The following is a 23,500-nucleotide window of genomic DNA, read 5'->3' on the forward strand; positions in this document are numbered from 1 at the left end:
AGACTGCCAAATAGGTCCATGGCATCCACAAAAAAGGTTAAGAACCTCTGTTCAAATTTGTCTGTGCAAGTGCTGATCTTCATCTTGGCTGCAAGTCTCCAAGACTCCCAGCAGGGGGCGCTGGTTGCTGCTCCTCCTTATATTGACTTGAAGCTCAGGGCCACATTCTTCCAGATGTTTATCCCATTGCACGCCAATGTATATCACAGGTTTTCCTTGGGCTGGCCAGAGACAGATGACTTTCTGCATCTAGCCCTAGGTATGGTCAGTCTAGGGACACGGCTCTGAATCTTATTTTCTTGCACCATAGTTCTTGCCATCCTTTCACCTCAACAAGGTATGGTTTTGTTTTATTTTCCCCATATATCTGGGGTTGCATTTCTGAAATGTAAGAGATAAGGGAAGAAGGCAAGTACCCTGCCCTCCAATTCCATTCATTTCTACTGTCTCATTCTATAGGTAGAGAAAGTAAAGTTTCCAGAGTTTAAGTGACTTGTCTAGCATCATACAGTAAATAAAAGGGGTAAAACCCAGGTTTCAACATACTGAATCAGTTCTTGTTCATAACTTGAGTGTTTTTTGAAAGTCGTAATGCTGGTGTTAGAGGTTCTCTCATGACACATAAGGGTCCCATAAACTTTGGGAGATTTCTTCCATCTCTGGCTCATTTCCCTATTTTATCCGTACAGTATATTTCAAAAGGATCTATATGAAAGATTTCTGAAAATTCTAGTACACCCCAGTCAAAGTTAAAGAAAGCCCAGAGTATTACCAACTCAGCTTAGGAAATCTGTGCTAAAATGAAAGTGTGTTTTCTGTAATTGAATATTCAGTTGTGTAACAGGACTGAGTAATTTCCCCATGCCTTTTTGAGGAAATGGGCTCCTAAAAAATTACAGACATAACAGTTTTGTTTCCTTAGAGCTGACACTACAAATAGAACAAGTTGGGGGGTCTGTTTTTCCTATAGTTCTTGGAATCACAAGTCAGGTCACCAAAATTCAACATCCCAGAGTGCAGAGTCTTTCACTGGGTACTTACGGGAACAGAGAGAAATAAAATTCCACATCCCTAACGTGGCTTCCTACAAATCAGAAAAGCTGGAAATTGGACAGAGAACAAACTGAAGAACCTTCAAAAACAATGTCCAAAAATATGCAAATGGGATCTAGGAAAATGCAATGCCATAAAAGCAGCATGATTAATCAGAAAGGCTTTCTGGATTAATCCTCATCGTGCCAACCTTCCAGTTGACAAATCTATAAAATGGGAATAAGACACTGGACTTGGAGTAAGAAAAACTAGGTTTGAATTATGTTTCTGATACTTACTACTTTTGTGATATGGGGCAAATTACAATTCCTTTTGGGGCTTCAGTTTCCTCATCTGTAAAATGAAGAGGTTGGGCTAGGTGATCTCTAACATTCTTCACCACTAAAACTCTGGTGATTCTGTGGTAATCTTTGTACTCATGATCTCAAATTGCTGTTGGGGGGAGCTCTATAAATCTTAAAGACATTTAGAAATATAAGCTAGTATCATTTCTGAGAAAATACCTACTGTGTGGTTACCTCAGCTCTGAAATAAAGTCCAAGCTCCTTCTAGTATTCTAAGAGGCTACAAACAATCTGATCCTCGCCTTATTACCTACCACTCTTATTCATTAATCCTACACTCCAGCTAAAGTATGCTACTATACTTTAGAATTTAGAAGTATTTCTTATTCTTTAGAGTTTAGGCAATATTTTTGTGGCTCTGTAAAAGGAATATCTGGTATTTTACAAATCTTTATCATTTTCCAGCCTGTAAAGCCCTGTCCAACTTTTTTCCCTACCATTTCCCCTAAATTTTCCCTATTCATAATAATAAATCTTTCATGACCCCCTTGAAGCTGATATAATCTAACCTGCTTATTTTATAGATAAGGAGCCTGAGACACTGAGCGAGGAAGTGACTTGTCCAAGGTTACACTGTGACTTCTGTGGATGAATCTGTGGTCTCAATGATAGTGGTGCTTACTGACTCAATCCACCTCCTTGTTTTCATGACTTTGATCCATTTCTTCCTGCACAAGGTATCCACTCAGGAACGGGATGCCTCCTGCTAGGTCTCTTGATATTGAGTTGATACTATTAGAGTACATAGACTATGCATTCCTTTTTCTCAATAAATGCTTGATCCACTTCCTTTTCTAGTTATTCAACTCTTTTAATGACAACTTTTGTGATTCTTTTCTTTTAGAATTCTTCAATTTTAACATATTTCAACCCATTGGTGACCACCGCATGCCTCTCCCTTGAGGGGATGTCCATCAGTTGGGTAATGGTTAAATAAGTTGGGGTATATGAATGTAATGGAATACTATTGTGCTATAAGAAATAATGAGCAGGCAGACTTCAGAAAAACCTGGAAAGACTTGTATGGACTGATGCTAAGTGAAGTGAGCAGAACCAGGAGAATGTTGTACACAGTAACAGCCATGTTATTTGATGACTGACTTTGATAAACTTGGCTCTTCTCAGCAATGCAAGCATCTAAGACATCTCCAAAGGTCTCATGATGGAAAATGCTATCCATATCCTGAGAAAGAACTATAAATTCTGAATGCAGATAAAAGCATACTATTTTCTCTTTTTTTCTTCTCTTTTGTTTTGTTTCTTGTTTCTTGTACTTCCTCATGTTAGTTCTAATTCTTCTTTACAACATGACTAATGTGAAAATATGTTAAATAAGAATGTATATGTAGAGCCCATATCAGATTGCACACCATCTTGGGGAGGGAGGGGGAGAAAATTTAAAATTCAAAAGCTAATGAAAGTGAATGTTGAAAACTAAAAATAAATTAATTAATAAAAATGAAACCCACAAATTTTATACTCCAAAAATTAAGGTATGATATAGATACACAGCATTACTGATAAAATAGGAATGGGATAGGTACTGGACCTGTGACTTCATTGGAATAAGAAATTCCCAGAGGAGGAAACTCCTACTGATACAAGTCTGTATCTTCTCCACAACTTACAGTCTCAGTGAGTTGCCTAGAGACATTAAGTAACTTGCCCAGGGTTACAAAGATCATATGTGTCAAAGGCAGGACTTGAACCCAATTTTTTTTTCTGACATCAAGGCCAATTCTCTATGTGTTATGCCACACTGTCTAGAAAAATGCTGATATTAAAAAGATAAGCCTTTGTTCCAGGCAGAAATCTGGTATTGAATACACTGAGTAATTTAAATCTGAGTCATTTCCTAAAATGTATCTAGCTTCTTCTCTTCTTCCTGTTCAATTCTAGGATCTGTTCATTGGACATATACATATATGCATACATATAGTTGCATATTCTCATCCCACTGCACTTGTGTGGATAGCCAGGTCGAACTCGTTTGAATGATTTTATGGATCATCTTTAGGAAGTACTGCAATATATTAGTGTTTTACATAGTGAGCACAATAGCATGTGTAAACAGAAATATCTGGAGGATTTAACCAATTTATAAGACATACTTCTTATTTTTTTTTCAGTTTGGACTACGCACTGCTTTCCATGACAATGGCAAACATCCTTGGTTAGTATATATCTCCTATATATACATTTTGATAAGTATGTGTGTATGTGTGTATAAATATATTTCCACAAGAGAGGTGGAACACATGTAGCATTACCTGAATAGGAGTCCCCTCAATAGTCAACTCAAACAAGTGATCATCTAGCCATGGCCTGAGCATATCTAAGAAGAGTTTATGATAGCTAATTACATAAAATAATCACTAAACATAATCCTGATTTCATGTGACCCTCACGATAGTCCTATGAGGGAGATAATGATGGTATTAACATCTCCCATTCATAGATGAGAATGTCAAAGCTCAAAGAATGGAAATGACTTTGCCAAGGCCACACAGCTAGTTTGTGGTACAGTTAGGACATGTACTCTAGTTTCCTGACACCAGAAATATTCCTGGTATCATGGGAGTGAGGGGAGTGTGACTGAATGGATCTGGAAAAGCAGCTTCTATTTCCTTTGCTGCCACATCAAAGTGTAGTGAAGCACCAGCTTTCATGCCTCAAAACAATCCTGCCTTTCACTGAGACAAGACCTAGAATGGTGTCCCATCTTCTCTGCCATTCCCTCATTCCCCCCACCTGCTTCCACTCAAGTGTTTAGCTCAGTAGCTCAAGCACTTTGTAAGTACAATGGCAATGGTGGGCAGAATGTAATTGAATTTGTGTGAAGTTTCCCCAAGTGGAAAAGGCAGTCAGATACAAGTGCCCACTGTGAGCAGGTCTAGTTTTCCTTTCTTGAATTTTTTTTTTTATAATTCTTCAGCTCACGTTCATTTTTTCCCTTTTCTCAGTTACGATTTTGACAAACACAGGAAGCGAGAGGAGATGGGTAGGGAGAGAACTCATAATCTAGGCCAGTGCTTACGAAAAGAAACCTTTCTCAGGAAAAAAAAGGCTTTAAGTCCTTTGGCGGGCTACAAAATGAAGAATGGGATTAATGGTAATTCCCTTGTCATCGTTCATGGCCAAAGAGCTGACAAATCATTCTCTCCCAGATCCCCTAAACTCAACACAGAATATATTACTGAGATGACAATGGGATAGTGTTGATTAGATTGTAATAAGTGCTGCTCTGAGGTTTCTTTTCCCATTATCTTGGTATGGATCTGGAAGTGGGTTTAGAGATCAGCTAGTACACCGCCTTTCATTTTACAGATAAGGAAACTGAGGATTGAGAGGGTGAAGGGAATTAATAGCACAAGATCACATAGTGAATTAGGGACTACAAAGTGGGAATTACCTGCCAGGTCTCCTTGATTCCAGTTTAGTGTTCTTTCCACTGTAGATATAAAGCTGATTTAAGGAAGGTTTAGTTAGATAAAGGACTACTGAATCAGTGTGGATTAAAAAAAAAAATCTAAGTGTCTCCCCATTCAGAGCTATATACTGCAAATAACGCAATAAAGTCTCCTTCCTTTGAATCTTTGCTTATTTTAAAGAACACTCTCTCTTCCTTGTCCCTCTGGCCAGTGAAAGTATCTTTGGACCATGGAATCAATTTTCTTTCATCCTGAGCCAGCAGGAGACCACTTGCAATAGGTAACAACAATATTGTACTCGTACAGCTCTTAGTACATTTCAAAGTCCTTTCTTGTTCATCATCTCATTAATTCCAGCAGGTTTTTAATTATAAAAGGTATCTGTAAGCTCTCACCCCCTCTTATATCCAAGGCCCCAGGGATGCTGAGGAACTTGGATGATTTATGATATCAGTACAGATTCATTTCACCATCCTGTGAGATACCCCAGGAGAATGACTCCAGGATGCTCTGAGCATAACTCCACTTTGTTGATGCATATAGGAATCTGTGATATTAAAAACCACTCTTGAGCGCTGGACGGTACCCCTCGTTCTTTTCTCTACTCTGTTCCTTTTATCCCATGCAGCACTGACAAGCTCCAGCTCTCTTTGCAACAATTTTGATGGCAAATTATTTTGCAAAAGTGGAGATATTTAGTCTATTAGTTCGTAACCTTAATCTATATCAATTGCATATTGAGAGAGACATTATGGTTTAGTGGAAAGGTATCTAGGAAGACCTAGGTTCCAGTCCTTTTTATGATATATTTGTGAAGGAGTTTCTTCACTTGGTAGTTCCCTATACTAGTAAAATTACATATTTAGTTCCTATCTCTATCCTACTAATCTCTATGGTATACTTCAAGTCTTCCTTAGGTATCTTGAATTTTAAACACTCCTACAAACATAGACTTTCCAAACAGTTTGGGAATCCTCCTTATCCATTGATTTTGACTTGCTTCCCAATGAAAATTTTTCATAGGACTGGTTGTGGTACTGGTGACACCTCAAAACTATATACCTATCATTTACCTCCACACTTTTAGATGACAACATATTAACAACTGTGAGTTGTACAAAAGAAGTATATAAATACATGACTAGAATAGGAAGACAGCTAGAGTGCTGGTATCCTTGTGATTTGTCCTTCACTTTCCAAGGGAACCATGACATCAGGAAGATGATATCATGACTTGCATGTCAATTGGATTTAAGTGAGGGAGGTCTGTGCAGTCCAAAGCCTCACTTTTTCCTCTGGAGCCATCTGAGTTCAGTGGCAAGATATAGATAAGGACAACTGGAGATGACCCAGGATGCAGTGGGAAATTTTGGGCTTTTTAAGCTTAGGTCTTTCAGAGTTCTCACTTTAACTGAGGCAACACGCATTCAGTGATTAAGGCTGTTTAAGAAGTGAGCCAAGGAATGACCCCTTTAATCCAAAGTCAAATTGAATCATATCAAACTGGAAGAGAAGACCCTCAGGATTTCTGGCCAAAAGAGAAACAATTTATATTTACATTCACTCTGAGCCATCAGGTCCCAAACAATAATCATTAAATTATCCTTGGGTAGAGACCTATTGCTGGCCAATCGATAAGAGCCAGAGTGAATTGGGTTTAAGGCATGGTCTTTAAGGGAAAAAAATCTAGCCAGTAGACTCCAAGCAATCTAGGTGGGTTTCAGCCTTCAAAATTTACCTTATTTTGGGTAGATCTCCTTCAGGTAAGGATCATGACATATTAGAACACCTGAAGGATGAACTCTTGCATTTTCTTGGGACAATTTACAGAAAGTCAAGAAGAAAGGAGTTACAGTCTATGTGAAAGATATGTATCCATATTTAAGATTATATATGTTTAGATTATTTGTAGATATGTAGATATAGATCTCAGATAGCATAGATAGATATAATCTAAGGTTTGGTTCACCTGTTAGGGAGATGAAGGAGGACCATGGAAATGTTGGCAAGCTAGCTGAGGAGAGGAGCAGGAATGAGAGATTTATCCTACTCTATTCAGGGTATTGGACTAGAATTATCTATGCCACCATCTAAATATCTCTAGTCTAAGTATATGAATCTGGGTTCAGAAAGAAAGTGACTTCCCTGTTCACTCTTAAAGAGTAGCATAGCACAATCTCTTGGCTTACATGAGTGATTTTTCAAAAAAAAAAAGGTGTGGGGGGGAAATAGGGTAGTCCATAACCACACACTAGCTTAGTCTCTCCCTACCAAACACTATTTACCCCCCAAGAAAATAACAAATAGCAAATAGTGATTAAACACATTTATCCATGTAAAGCAGCAAACAGAAATTAAAATATTTGTATAGCTCAGAATATATAAAAAATTACACAAGCAAATGATATCTTCAGCTGGGAGAAAGACCATATCACAGCTCAAATGGAAGAAGGAGTGGTGGGAGGGAAGACAAAGACAGTGATAGAGACAGAGAGATAAACAGATGGACAGAGAGACAGACACTGATGGAAACAGAGACAGTGATGAAGACCAAAACAGAGACCAAAGTGGACAGAGGGAGAGATAGAGAAAGAATAATCTCACTTGGTGGAGGTACTGTCTCAGCATTCCCTGGGATTTCGGGCCACAGAAGTGAAAGAACATGTATCTAGCCAGTTCTTATTTATGCTTGTGGCCCAGGGGACTGAAGCCTGTCATTCAAAGTCTTTTTTTTTCTTTTTTCTTTTTTTTTGCCTACCTGAAAATCCTTTCTCCACATTTCACTCCAAAAAAAAATGTCTGGAACCAACTCAGAAAAGTCCTTTTCAGCAACTACATGCCATTGTTTTCCAAATTTTCTCCACCAAATAGTAGTTATGTCTCCTTCTGCATGTATAATGTGAAACACAGAGCTGTTCCTTTGTAAAATCATTCGAGGTTTCAGCAGAAGTAGGTCCCAGGCTGATGAGAACATAAATCTTGTGATTATATGTTTATAGTCTCCTTAAGTAACAAACCTGACTCTAAGTCAGGAAGACCTGAGTTTGAATCCTGTTTTACATACTTTTTAGCTTCAGAAAATGCCTCAGCCTTAGTTTCCTCATTTGTAAAATAGGGATGATAATAAAAGCACCTACCTCATGGGGATGTTGTGAGAATCAAATGAGATGATCTATGTAAAGTGCTTTTCAAACCCCCAAGTGCTATATAAATGTTAAAGATTATTATCATAAAATTTCTACAAACCTTTAGTTATTACATATCGTTTCCTCCTCCACAACCTATGTTTGAATGTTCACCATTTCTCTTCCTCCCATTTTTTTCCTCTTCATTTCCACAATATGTTTTTACCATTCTTACCAGTTTTCCTGAGACTTTGACACATATATAGTCCATAGAGAAGACATTCTGATGGGGCATTGCTCTCAGGGAAAGACCACAGGTCATATTTCCTGTGTGACTATGAGGCAGATTGCTATCCTTAATTGTGATTCAGTTATCCAGCTGGGATTATTAAACCTTTCCCCACCTAACTCATAGGGACACTGTGAAGAATTGAGAACTAATGCTGCTTGAGTGCCAAAGGGAGATAGAAAGGGGGAAGGATTGTTTGCCCTAAGTAACTGTCCATCGGGAATGTTTCAGCTTTCTGTCATCCCTCATTCTGTGCTTTGCTCTAGACTCTAAAGATAAAGTATCTCTTCTATGCAGTTGACTCCCAGATCCACATATCTAGTTCCACTAATTGCATCCTTAATCTCATCCCTTCCCATATCCCTTTTTTCCCCTTTAATTTTCAATTTCTCCTTAATTACTTCCAACTTCTTTGGTACCTATAAACATGTTGAGGACTCATTCATTCATATCCTCATTTTCATCTTCTCAAGCTGTTATTCCTTATTTCTTTGACTTTTCACAAGAAAACTTCCAGAAAAAAGTAATCTACATTCATTAATTCTATTTCTTCACCTCCTAATCATATTTAAACCCTTTGCAGTCAAGCTTCTTACCTCACTACTCAACAGAAACTGCTCTTTCCAAGATAAGGAAGGATCTCAATTGCTTAATCTAATGGCATTGTTTAGGTCCTTGTTCTTACTGACCTTTCTACGTTTTTACACTTTTGATTCTTTTCCATCCCACCCCACCCATTCTGTAAATTTTATACTCCTCTGAGGTTTTATAAGTAATTCTACTCCTTCTGGCCAACCCATTTTTTTTTTCTCCTTTGCTGGGTAATGAATTTCTAACTATTTTGACCTTTCTCTTCCCCTTTCCCTTTTTTTTCCTTTTCATCTTTCCTTTTCCTCTGCCCCCACCCCGTATCTGTCTCTTCCCTCTCCCTTCTCTTGCTCTTTTTTCTTCTTTCCCACCTTCTCTCCTGTTGAAGTCACACAATCCCAAAAGGTCAATTGTCATTTAGATGCAGAATACTCACAAATCTGCATATACAGTCCCCATGTATCTCCCTAGTTTTAGTACTGCATCACCACCTGCCTGCAGGACATCAACACTAGGATGTCCTGCAGATAACTCAAAGTCAATGTAATCAAAACAGAAATCATTATCTTCCCTTCTAAACTCTCCCTTCCTCTAAACTTCTCTATCTCTCTTTAAGTATCACTAACCTTCCAGTCACTTAGCTTGACAGCAGTCATTCTTCCTCTTTTCTCAAGGAGTTCAGCACTTGCATCTCTGTCTTCATCTTCTCCACAACTACTGCCCTTATAATAGAGGATGTCAAGCTCTATGTGAATGTTCTCTCAAATATTAACTTCTCAATTTCTCAGTCTCCTTAAATCCAATGGCTTGTTCTTTCACTCCACCTCAGTCACACTGCTAGTACCCTTTGTGAAAACAACCTTGTAATTAATTGCTTTGTACTTATTTATATTTATTCGGTTTATACTAGTGGCTCCCCCATTAGAATATAAACTCTTTATAAGAAGGGATTTTTTATTCATTGTTTTTGTATCTCCAATCATAGCATGGTGCCTGGCATATAGTAGCCATTTTATGTCTGTTTCTTTCTTTTTTTTTTTTTTGGTTGGGCAATGGGAGTTAAGGGACCTGCCCAGGGTCACACAGCCAGTAAGTGTTATGTGTCTGAGGTCGGATTTGAACTCAGGTCTTCCTGAATCCAGGGCTGGTACTCTATCCACTGTACCACCTAGCTGCCCCGCCATATAGTAGCCATCTTAGAAATACCTATTGAGTCTCAGTTTTCCAGTTTTCTCAATGTCTTTATGCAATAAGTTTTCAAATCTTGTCAATTCTACATCTGTAGCATGTCTCATTATCTATCCTCTTTTCTCCATTCATATATCCTCTATCTAATTCAGCATATTATTACCTCTCACTTGGAATTTTAGCCTTCTATTAGAATCCTTTGCTTTCAGTCTTTACCTTCCCTAATTCACCCTTCACTTAACTGCAGAAATAATCTTCCTAAAGAATGGGTCCGGGGGCAGCTAAGTGGTGCAGTGGATAGAGCACTGATCCTGAAGTCAGAAACACCTGAGTTCAAATCCAGACTCAGACACTTACTAACTGTGTGACCCTGGGCAAGTCATTTAACCCTGATTGCCTCAAACAAACAAATGAGAATGGGTCAGACCATGTTACTGTCTTACTCAGGGATCTTTAGTAATTCCTTAAAGGCATTAGGATAAAACAAAAACTCTTCAGTTAGTCATTTAATGACCTTCATAACTTGACTCTATCCTGTTTTTCCGGACTTATGTTACTTTATTTCCCATAATGCATTGTCCATTCCAGTCAAACTGGCCTACTGCTTTACCCTAGGCTTGACATTCCACCTGCTACCTAAATGTCTTTTCCCAGCTTGTCTACCACACTTGGAAAGGGTCCTTTCTCACCCCTGTCTCTTAGAATCCTTAGCTTGCTTTGAGGCTAACTTCAAATGCCAGTTTCTATGGGAATTATTTCCTGATCTTTCCCTCATCAAACTATACTGTATTTAATTATCTGTTTACGTATTTTATTCTTCTTCCATCTTCTTAAGGTTATAAACTCCTTGATGACAGGAACTTTTTTTTTGGAGGGGGGCTTTGTATTCATAATACTTAACATACTGTCTTGCTCACAGTAGGTGGCTAATAAACATTAGTTGGATAGAATTGAATTACTATCCCAGAAGTACTTGGCAACATTCCAGAGTATCCCAGAGTAGAGATAGAGAGTTACTGGTTATAAATTGCCTGATATTAGGGAAATAACACAAATATCTAAGAACAAGAGATATCCCTTAATAGATAAGTGGTCAAAGGATAGGCAACAAACAGTTCTCTAAAAAGAACTGCCAACTGTTAACAAATAGATTGTTCCAAATCACTAATAATAAGAGAAATGCAAATAAAAATGCCTCTGAGGCTTCACTTCATATCCAGAAAATTGGCAAATGATGAAATATGGAAATAATGCTGTAGGGGCTACAAAAAGGGCAGGTACAGTAATATACCGCTGATAAACCTACTAATTGATCCAACCATTCTGGAAAACAATTTGGAATTATACTAAAAAATGTAATCCCACTGTTAGGAATATAACTACAAAGAAGTTAAAGTCAGAAAGGTCTTATGTATTCCCGACTATTTTTAGTATAACTGTGCATGTGTATATGTGTGTAAATTAGAACTGGAAATAAAGTAGATACCAACAATTGGAGAATAACTATACAAATTGTGTTATATAGATTAATGGAATGTTTCTGTGCTTCAAGAATTGAGGAATTTGAACAATATTTCACTGAACCATGGGATAGCATATAAGAACTGTTGTGGGGGAAAACAAGCAGAATAAGTAGAACCATATACTTAAAACTACTACAGCAATGTAAATGGAAAGAACAACAAAACAAAACTGAGCACTATGTAATTATAATGGCCAAGCTTGGCACTAGAAAAGAAGTGAGAAAATTTCTCTCTTGTCTTTGCAGAACTGGGGCACACAGTGTGTAGAACATGGCATATACCATCAGACTTGTTTGATGTGAACTTAGTTCTGAATAACTGCTTTTTTAAAAAAAAAACTCTTTTTATTCATTGTTACAAGATACGGTCCATTAGGAAGGTGAAAAGGGGCAAAAGGTACTGGGAAATAAAAGTGATCAAAAATCAAGAAGTTAATAATGTTTATTTTAAGAGAATATGCTTACAATTCCTTCAAAGAGCATTAGACTGAATTATAATTTCTTTCACATTAAAGAAAGTTAAAAAAATGTGGGGAGGGTGGAGTGGGGAGAATAATGGTAAAGAATTGATTGGACACAATTGGTTCAACTAGAATTAAGAACACAATGATGTTTTTTACAAGTATGAGATTGGAGAGACCTGTAGAATACAGTTTGGAAAATATCAGGAGTTTAGAGCTTTGCAAACCAATTTGTCATCAGGATTATATGGCAACCAGAGAACCTAATGCAGTCTAAGTCTGTACTAAGAAAGGCATATATTCTAGGACTAGGAGAATGATACTAGGAAAATGGTCCACATCTACTCCATTACATTTAATTTGGCACACCAAATATTAATGACAGAAAATTGTTAATACCAAATGTAATATTATGTCACTCCCTTAAATGATCCTAGTAATATAAGAATTTCAGTAACATCACTGTATTCCTATTCTTAAGATGTTTACTCTTGATTAAGTTCAGCTGAACCACCCCCTAAATATCCACCCTGGATATCAGATCCTAATATCCTTTTCCTGTTGATTAAAATTTCTGGTGAAAGAAGTCTTTGGGTTAAGATGGTGGAATAAGCAGTGAACTGTCATAACTTTCCCATATTCACCTCTAAACACTCATAAAATAGTACCCCCAAACAGATCCTGGTACAGAAGAACTAGCAAAAATACAAGGTGAAACAATTTTTGAGCCCAAGAAACTTGGAAGATCAGCTGAAAAGGTCTGTCTCACTCAGGTAAAAGAGGAGTGCAGTCCAGAACAGGAAGCATCCCAGCAAGCCAGCAGCAAGCCCCAACTCAACAAACCAGTGTGAAATCCTGAGCCCCAGGGCAGTAGAGAAGGCAAACACCAACACCAGGATTCCACATGTGCCTCAGAATAGCAAGAGGAAGAGGCAGATGCCTGTTCTAAGAAACGCCACGTGCTTCAGTGTAGCCCTGGGAAAACAAGACAACTGTTAGCGTCCAGACAATGTGCTTCAGTGTATCCCCAGGAAAATGCAGAAACAACTCACTGGCCTCAGCACATGCCAAACATAAACCCCAGCTCAGCACCAGGTAAGCTGCCAAACCTTTATGGCCTCCAGCAGTGCCAGCTACCCCTACCACCTCAGTGCAGCCTCACACACAAGGATTCCCCATGGGCCTCAGGGGAACATCAGTGCAGCACCAGGTAAACAGCCAGGGCCTGTAGCTCCTGACACAAGAAACTTGAGACAGTGATCCTTCCACCCCATGAACAGAGCTCAAATTTAAAAGAAAAGAAAAAGGCCAAAAAAGATGAACAAAAAACAACAAAAAAGAATCCAACAATAGAAAGTTATTACAGTGATGGGGAAGATCAAGACACAAAGTTAGATGAGAATAACATCAAAACATCTATGGGCAAAACCCAGAGAAAAATGGAAAGTGATCTCAAGTCCAAAAAGAATTTATGGAAGAACTCAAAAAGGAGTGTAAAAATCATATAAGAGAGGCAGAAGAAAAATTGGGAAAAGAATGAGAGTGATGCAAGAGAGTTATGAAAAAAGAATCAATAGCTTGGAAAAAGAAAATAACTGCTTAAAAAGTAGAATTGGCCAAATGGAAAAGGATATACAAAAATTCACTGAAGAAAACACCTCCTTGTTAGTGATCATAGCTATGATTGTGAATGGGATAAGTTAACAGAACAGAAGTGAATACAGAATGTATTGGAAACCAGATTCCATCAACGTTCTGTGTACAAGAGACATGCTTGGTACAGAAAGGCATACATAGAGTTGAAAAGAAGAGACTGGAGCAAAGTCTACTATGCTTAAGATGAAGTGAAGAGGGCAGAGATAGCGTCATGATCTCAGACAAAGCAAAAACAAAAATAAACTTAATTGAAAGAGATAATCAAGGAAACTACATTTTGCTAAAAGGTACCATAATACATTTAGAAGTAAATACATGAAATTTCTCTGATATAAGCCTCATTTCTCAAATTTATAGGGAACTGTGTCAAATTTATAAAAATAAGAGCCATTTCCCAATCGATAAATGGTCAAAGGATATGAAGAGACAGTTTTCACATGAACAGAAGAAGATATCAAAGCTATCTATAGTCATAGGAAAAAATGTTCTAAATCACTATTGATTAGATGAAGGCAAATTAAAACAATTCTGAGGTATCACCTCACAGCTATCAGAAATGGTTAATGCTAGATTATGACATTAGGGAAAATAGGTACAGTAATGAACTGCTGGCAAAGTAGCAAACTGGTCCAACAATTCTGGAAAACAATCTGGAACTATGACCACATGGCTATAAAATTGTGCATATCTTTTGATCTAGTAATACCACTACTAGGTCTGTGCCCCAAAGAGGTCAAAGAAAAAGGAAAAAGACTGATTTATACAAAAATATAGCAGTTCTTTTTCTGATGGCAAAGAATTGGAAATTGAGGGGATATTCATCAATTAGGGAACAACTGAACAAGTTGTCGCATATGATTGTGATGGAGTGCTATTGTGCTATAAGAAATGATGAAGGCAGTAGTTTTGGGGAAAAAAAAACATGGCAAGACCTATATGAACTGATGCAAAGTAAAGTCAGAGCAACTGGAAGATCATTCTACATAGTAACAACAATGTTGCATTGATGATAATGATGATCAACTGTAAAAGACTTGACTACTCTGATCAATACAGCGGTCCAATTAAAAAAAAAGAAAAATGGGGTAGCTAGGTGGTGTAATAGATAGAGCAATGGCCCTGGAGTCAGGAGGATCTGATTTAAAATCCAGCCTCAGACTCATAACACTCACTAGCTGTGTGACTCTGGGCAAGTCACTTAACCCTAGTTTCCTCCCCCCCAAAAAAAAATTCAAGAAAAACTGTCCTGATACCCTGGAACCAGAAGGGAAAATAGGCATTGAACAAATCCACTGATCACCTCAGGAAAGAGATCCCAAAATAACAACTCCAAGAAATATTACAGCGAAAACTCACATCGGGCCAAGGAAAAAATGCTGCAGGATGGGTTGGAGCCAAGATGGTGGAGTGAAAGCAGTCACTTGCTTGAGCTCTCCCCCAACCCCCTCCAAATACCTATAAAAAATGGCTCTAAACGAATTCTAAAGCAGCAGAACCCACAAAAAGACAGAGTAAAACAAATTTCCAGTCCAAGACAACCTGGATGGTTGATCAGAAAGGTATATCGCACTGGGAGGGGAGAGGAGCACAGTTTGGCATGGGCACGCAGGCTGCAGCAAGCCTGGAGCACACCTCAGAGGACTGAATCACGGGTAGCTGTGGAGGTTTCCAGACTTCTCAACCCATAAACACCAAAGCCAACTTAGGTCAGTGGGAAAAGTCTGTGACTGCAGTGAGAGAAAGAAGCTAGGTCTCAGCCACCTCCAGGACAGTGGCTGCCTCCTGAGCTTCCGGCCCACAGACTTAGGGAGAATCGAGTGGCTGATCAGAGGGGGATTGAAGGGATTTCTTTGCCAATGCTGAGGCACGAATCTCTTGCTTTGCCTGTGCTTGGATCTGGGTCACAGTTCTGAGGGGCAGTCCTGGGGAGAGGAGGATTACTGGTGTGGTGGAGCTTGTAGTGGTTGTGGAGAAGAAACACCTCGCCTCTTATCATAGCACCTTGGAAGAGCTGAAAATTTACAGGACCCTAGAAGTATCTCTGAAAACAGCTGTATAAAATCCCAAAGCTTGGGACAGTACATTCTCCACATTGGAAGCAGACTCTTACCTTAACAAAGAGTTTATAGCTAAAGTAATTGGCTGGGATCATGAGCAAACCTTGCAAAAAGAGTCAGACTATATTATCTTACTTTGGTGACAAAGAAGATCAAAACATATAACCAGAAGAAGACAATGAAGTCAAAGCTCCTATATCCAAAGCCTCCAAGAAAAATATGAATCAGTCCCAGGCCTTGGAAGAGCTCAAAAGGGATTTTGAGAAGCAAGTAAGAGAAGTGGAGGAAAAACTGGAAAGAAAAATGAGAGTGATGCAAGAAAATCATGAAAAACAAGTCAACAGCTTACTAAAGGAGACTCAAAGAAATACTGAAGAAAATAACACATTAAAAAAAGCCTAACCCAAATGGCAAAAGAGGTCCAAAAAGCCAATAAGGAGAAGAATGTCTTAAAAAGCAAAATTGGGCAAATGGAAAAGGAAGTCCAAAAGATTACTGAAGAAAATACTTCCTTAAAAATTAGAATAGAGAAATTGGAAGTTAGTGACTTTGTGAGAAATCAAGACTCTGTAAAACAAATCTAAAAGAATGAAAAAATAGAAAACAATGTGAAATATCTCATTGGAGAAACAACTGACCTGGAAAATAGATCCAGGAGAGCGAATTTAAAAATGATTGGGCTATCTGAAAGCCATGATCGAAAAAAGAGCTTAGACATCATCTTTCAAGAAATTATCAAGGAAAATTGCCCTGATATTCTAGAATGAGAAGGTAAAATAGAAACGGAAAGAATTCACTGATTACCTCCTGAAAGAGATCCCCAAAGGGAAACTCCTAGGAATATTGTAGCCAAATTCCAGAGTTCCCAGATCAAGGAGAAAATATTACAAGCAGCCAGAAAGAAACAATTCAAGCATTGTGGAAACACAATCAGGATAACACAAGATTTAGCAGCTTCTACATTAAGGGACCAGAAGGCTTGGAATATTATTTTCTGGAGGTCAAAGGAGCTAGGATTACAACCAAGAATCACCTACCCAGCAAAACTGCGTATAATCCTTCAGGGGGAAAATGGAAATTCAGTGAAATAGAGGACTTTCAAGCATTCTTCATGAAAAGACCAGAGCTGAATAGAAAATTTGACTTTCAAATACAAGATTCAAGAGAAGCATGAAGAGGTAAACAGGAAAGAGAAATCATAAGAGACTTATTAAGGTTAAACTGTCTACATTCCTGCATGGAAATATGATATTTATAATTCATGAGACCTTTGTCAGTATTAGGGTAGTTGGAGGGGAATATCTATCTATCTATCTATCTATCGATAGATAGATAGATAGATAGATAGATAGAAGGCACAGGGTGAGTTGAAGATGAATGGGTGATATCTGGAGAATAAAATTAAGGGGTGAGAGAGGATTATACAGGGAGAAGGAGAAAGGGAGAGGTAGAATGGGGTAAATTATCTCACATAAAACAGACAAGAAAAGACTTTTACAGTGGAGGGGAAAGTGAGGGAAGGTGAGAGGGAATGAGTAAATCTTATTCTCATCAGATTTGGCTTAAGGAGGGAATACCATACACACTCAATTGGGTATGGAAATTTATCTTACCCTACAAGAAAATAGGAGGCAAGGGGATAAGATAGTGGGAGAATGATAGAGGGGAGGGCAGATTGGGGGAGGGGGTAAACAGAAGCAAACACTTCTGAGGAGGGACAGGGTCAAAAGAGAGAATAGAATAAATGGGTGGCAAGATAGGATGAAGGGAAATATACTTAGTTTTCCACAGTATGACAACTATGGAAGTGTTTTGCATGACTACAGAAGTATAACCTATGTCAAGTTGCTTGCCTTCTCAATGAGGTTGGGGGGGCAGGGGTGGAGGGCAAAAATTTGGAACTCAAAGTTTTAAAAACAAATGTTAAAAATTGCTTTTTGTTTGTTTGTTTTATTTTGTTTTTTAGGCAATTGGGGTTAAGTGACTTGCCCAGGGTCACACAGCTAGTAAGTGTCAAGTGTTAGATCTGAGGCCAGATTTGAACTCAGGTCCTCCTGACTTCAGGGCCAGTGCTCTATCCACTCTGCCACCTAGCTACCCCTTAAAAAATTGTTTTGACGTGCAACTGGGAACTAAGATATACAGGCAATGCGGTATAGAAATCTATCTTTCCCTACAGAAAAATAGAAGAGGAAGGGAATAAGAGAAGTGGGGAGGCGAGATTGAAGGGAGGGGAGATTAGGGGAAAGGGTATTCAGGATACATGCCATCTTGGGATTGGGGGAGGGACAAGTTGGGGAGAAAATTTGGAACTCAAAATCTTGTGGAAGTGAATGTTGAAAACTAAAACTACATAAAGTAATGAATCTTAAGGCAGTGGAAAGATAGATTAAAAATAAATTGGAAACTAAATAATCTAATCCTAAAGAATAAGTGGGTCAAAGAACAAATGATAGAAAAAAATAGTAATTTTATTAAAGAGAATGACAACAATGAGACAACATACCAAAATTTATGGGATGTAGCTAAAGCAGTACTTAGGGGAAAGTTTATTTCTCTAAATTCTTACATCTACAAAATAGGAGAAAAGAAAAAGAGCAGATCAATGAATTGGGCATGCAACTAAAAAAAAAAATAAAGAACAAATTAAAAATCCCCAATTGAGCACCAAATTGGAAATCCTGAAAATCAAAGGTGAGAGTAATAAAATTGAAAGTTTAAAAAAAACAAACCAAAAACAACAAAAAAGTAAAAATACAAACAAAAATTATTGAACTAATAAATAAATCTAGGAGCTGGTTTTATGGAAAAAACAATCAGACAGATACAGCACTGGTTGATTTGGTTTTTTAAAAAAAAAAAGAAAGAAGAAAACAAAATATCCAGTATCAAAAATGAAAAGAGTGAAATCACTACTAATGAAGAAGAAATTAAAACAATCATTAGGTGATATTTTTCCTAATTATATGCCAATAAATCTCACAATCTGAGCAAAATCAATTAATATTTATAAAAAAATTAATATATAAATTACCCAAATAACTAGATCAGGAAATAGAATTCCTAAATAAGTCCATCTTAGAAAAAGAAATTAAACAGGCCATTAATGAACTTCCCAAGAAAAAATCCCCAGGGCCAGGTGGATTCACAAGTGAATTCTACCAAACTTTCAAGGAACAATTAATTCTAATACTATATAAACTATTTGGAAAAAAAAACATAGGCAAAGAAGGAGTCCTACAAAACTTCTTTTATGACACAGATATGGTGCTGATATCTAAATGAGGAAGAGCTAAAACAGAGAAAGAAAATTGTAGACCAATTTCCCTAATGAATATTGATGCAAAAATTTTGAACAAAATTGATTTTGTTGATTTGTTGATTTGATTCTAGCAAGGCGATTACAACAATATGTCACAAGGATTATATACTATGACCAGGTGGAATTTAAATTAGGAAAGCAGGGTTGGTTCAATATTAGAAAAAAATATCAACATAATTGACCATATCAATAGCAAAACCAAAAGAAATCATATAGTTATCTCAATAGATGTTGAAAAATCTTTTGACAAAATGCAGCACCCATTCTTATTAAAAACAATAGAGAACATAGAAATAAAGGGAGTGTTCCTTAAAATTAGAAGCAGTATTTATCTGAAACCATCAGCAAGCATTATCTATAATGGGCATAAGCTAGAAGTCTTATCAGTAAGATCAGAGGTGAAACAAGGATGCCCATTATCACCACTATTATTCAATATAGTACTAGAAATGTTAGCTGTAACAATAAGAGAAGAAAAAGAAGTCAAATGAATTAAAATAATCAATGAGGAAACAAAACTATCACTCTTTGCAGATTATATGATGGTATATTTAGAGAACCCTAAGAGAATAAACTAAAAATTATTGAAATAAATTAACAACTTTAGCAAAGTTGCAGGATATAAGATAAACCTACACAAATCATTGGCATTTCTTTATGTGACCAACAAAACCCAGCAACAGAGATAGAAAGAGAAATTCCATTTGAATATAATATATTTGGAAGTCTACCTGCCAAGACAATTCCAGAAATTATATGAACACAATTACAAAACACTTTTCACACAGAAAAAGAAGTCAGATCTAAACGACTGGGAAAATATCAATTGCTTATGGGTAGGCTGAGGCAATATAATAAAAATGACAATTTTGCCTAAACTAATTTACTTATTCAGTGCCATACCAATCAAACTAACACAAAATTATTTGATAGAGCTAGAAAAACATAACAACAAAATTCTTCTGGAAGAACAAAAGGTCAAGAATATCAAGGGCGTTAATGGGGAAAAAATACACAGGAAGGTGCCCTACTAATAACAGATCTCAAACTATATTATAAAGCTGTATTCATCAAAACTATGTGGTATGGGCTAAAAAATAGAGTGGTGGATCAGTGGAATAGATTAGGCACACAAGCCACAGTAGTCAATCACCATAGTAACATAGTGTTTGATAAGCCCAAAGACCCCAACCTTTGGGTTAAGAACTCATTATTTGACAAAAACTGCTAGGAAAACTGGAAAACAATAGGATACAAACTAAGAATAGATCAACATCTCACTTACTATGCCAAGATAAGGTCAAAATGGGTGCATGATTTAGACATGAAGGATGGATACCATAATGAAATTAGAAGTGCAAGGAATAGTCTACCTGTTGGATCTATGGAGAAGGGAAGAATTCATTGACCAAACAAGAGATAGAAAGCATTAGAAAACTTAAAATAGATAATTTTTATTATATGAGAATAAAAAAGCTTTTATAGAAACAAAACCAATGAAAACAAGATTAGAAGGAAAGTAGAAAGCTGGGAACAAATCTTTACAGCAAGTGTTGCTGATAAAGGCCTCATTTCTAAAATATATAGAGAACTGAGTAAAATTTATAAGAATACAAGCCATTTCCCAATTGATAAAAGATCAAAGGATATGAATGGGCAGTTTTCAGATGAAGAAATTAAAGCTGTCTATAGGCTTATGAAGAAGTGGTCTAAATCACTTTTGATTAGAGAAACGCAAATTAAAACAACCTCACACCTATCAGATTGGCTAATATGACAAAAAAGTAAAATCGTAAATGTCAGAGAGGATGTGGGGAAATTGGGACACTAATGCATTGTTGATGGAGTTGTGAACTGATCTAACCCTTTTGCAGAACAATTTGGAACTATGCCCAAAGGGCAACCAAACTGTGTATACCCTTTGATCCAGCAATACCATTACTAGGTCTGTATAACAAAGATATTCTAAAAAAGGGAAAATGACCTATATGTGCAAAAATATTTTGCAGCCTTTTTTGTGGTAGCAAAATATTGGAAATTGAAGGGATGCCCATCAATTGGGGAATGACTGAATAAGCTGGGGTATATGAGGGTAATGGAATACTATTATGCAATAAGAAATGATAGGCAAATTACAGAAAAACTTGGAAAAACTTGTATGACTTGAAGCAAAATGAAATGAGAAGAACCAGGAAAACATTATACACAGTATCAGCAACATTGTGTGATGATCAACTATGAATGACTAACTCTTCTCAGCAACACAATGATCTGGGACAAGTACAAAAGATTAATGAAGGAAAATGTTATCCACATCCAGATAAAGAACTGATGGACTCTGAATGCACATCAAAGCATATTTTTTCACTTACTTTATTCTTTTTCATGTTTTTTTCTTTTGATCCATTTCTTCTTTCATAACTGTGACTAATATGGAAAAATGTTTTACATGATAACATGTATAACCTATATCAAACTGACTAAAATTTTCAGAAGAAGGGTAGGGAGTGCGGCTAAGAAGAAAAATTTAGAACCCAAAATCTTGTAAAAATGAATGCTAAAAATTGTCCTGACATGTAATTGAGGGAAAAAAAATAAAATATTATTTTAAAAAAAAGATTTATGATGAGTTTTCTTACCTGGATTGCCCCAGAGACTGGGATCTCATCACTAGGCCTTGCTATCTAACGTGCTTGACGCCCTCCTATTTTTCTCTGAAAAAGTATTTTTTCTGTGAGTTTCCTGGTGGGACTTCCCCCAGGGTGGCAGGTGAGCTCCTCTGTTATCTCGATTAAAGATGCTTTATTCCTCTACTCATGAGTTTGATTTATTTCAGAACTTGACACTAGGAAAGGAATATCACTTGAAATCAGAGGGCAACAAGATGGTGAATGGCCTTGAGAGTGTACCATATGAAAATCAGGGGAAGTGGGAATGTTTAGACTGGAAAAAAAAAACAAAACAAAACACTTGGGGTTGGGGAGAGGGGCAGAAGGGAGGCATGAAACCTGTCTTCAAATATTTTAAGATCTATCACATAGAAGATATGTTTGACTCCAGAGGGCAAAACTAGAAGTAAAAGGTAGAAATTACAGGGTTAGATTTCTCCTGGAGAAAAACGGAAAACAACCACAACAACAACAACAACAGAATTTCTAACAATACAGTTCTCCAAAGGAAATCGACTGATTTAGGGAGTCACAACTTCCCCCTTGCTAGAGATCCAAGCTGAGGTTCTATGAACCCTTGTTAGATATTCGTAAAAGGGATTCTTGGGCAGGTATTAGTTGAGCTAGATGACCTCTGAGGTCCCCATCCAACTGAGAGTCTGTGAATCTCTTACCTTAGGTGAAGGGATTGAAAATTTTGGGTAACAGAGAAGACTTGAGAACTACACAGTCCTAAGAGCCCTGGATTTAGAGTCAGAAGACCTGTCTTGATACTTGCTACCTGGTTGAACCTGAGCAAGTTGTTACCTCACCTTCTCTGGGCCTGTTCTCCTCATCTATAAAATGAGGGGTGAGGAAATTATCTCTAAGGTTCTCTCCACATTGATGATCCTACAGTTTGGAGTGAGAAGACTGGTTCTCAAATTCCATTTCTGCCACTTGCTACTAATTTGACTTTGTGCAGGTCATTTACTTTGTCTTGGGTATCATTTTCCTCATCTCTAAAATGAGGAGGGAAAACTATATGATCCAAAGTATCCTTTCCACCTCTAACTCTTAGTTTCAAATTTCTGCCCTCCATCCCCTATCCCTACTTCTTCTCTCCCCCTACCCCAACAACCCCTCACTGCCAAAGTAGAATACTTTGTTTCTTTGTCTGAGATCTTTCCTATAGGAACCTGGGCTTTACTAAAGCAAAGAAACAGTGGAGGGGAAGTCTGGATGGGTTTCCAGAGAGCCAATTTTTCCATTCTTATTCAGGGCTCTGCCCATGAAAAGATAGCAATCAAAATAGGCTCAAAAAAGCCAGACCTAGCAGACCCTCTGTGCACAAAGAGTACACAAGAGAACAGATGATCCCCTTTGCTCCCCTGGTTGGAAATTATTTACCACTGAAGTGACTGAATAGAAGAACCAAGCAATGGTTGCTATTATTTCCCTCCCACCAAAGGGAGGTGGGATGAGATGGTGAAGGAGCTTTTGCATCCCAGATGGGTCACGTGGGGACCTTAGGAAGCCTGGGACTTGCAAGGGAGAGAACTCTCGCTGACCCAATTTAAGTACAGCATAGACTGACACAGTGCCACAATCCACAACTTTAATAACTCTGTGACACATAAAGAGGTTTTGATGCAAAGTGGAGCTGACAGTGCAGCAAAGGGAAGTGCCTGCCGCCCTCTGAGCAGCACCAGTATTCAGGCTCAAGGTGACTTCAACCTTCCTAAAGGGCTTCAACCAGATTTACTTCCTTCCCTACAAGCAGTGACTAGTTTTCTGAGGGGAATAACAGAGTGAG

Source organism: Vombatus ursinus, unplaced genomic scaffold, assembly GCF_900497805.2.
Source record: "Vombatus ursinus unplaced genomic scaffold, bare-nosed wombat genome assembly UNPS02014786.1, whole genome shotgun sequence".
Classification (NCBI taxonomy): domain Eukaryota; kingdom Metazoa; phylum Chordata; class Mammalia; order Diprotodontia; family Vombatidae; genus Vombatus; species Vombatus ursinus.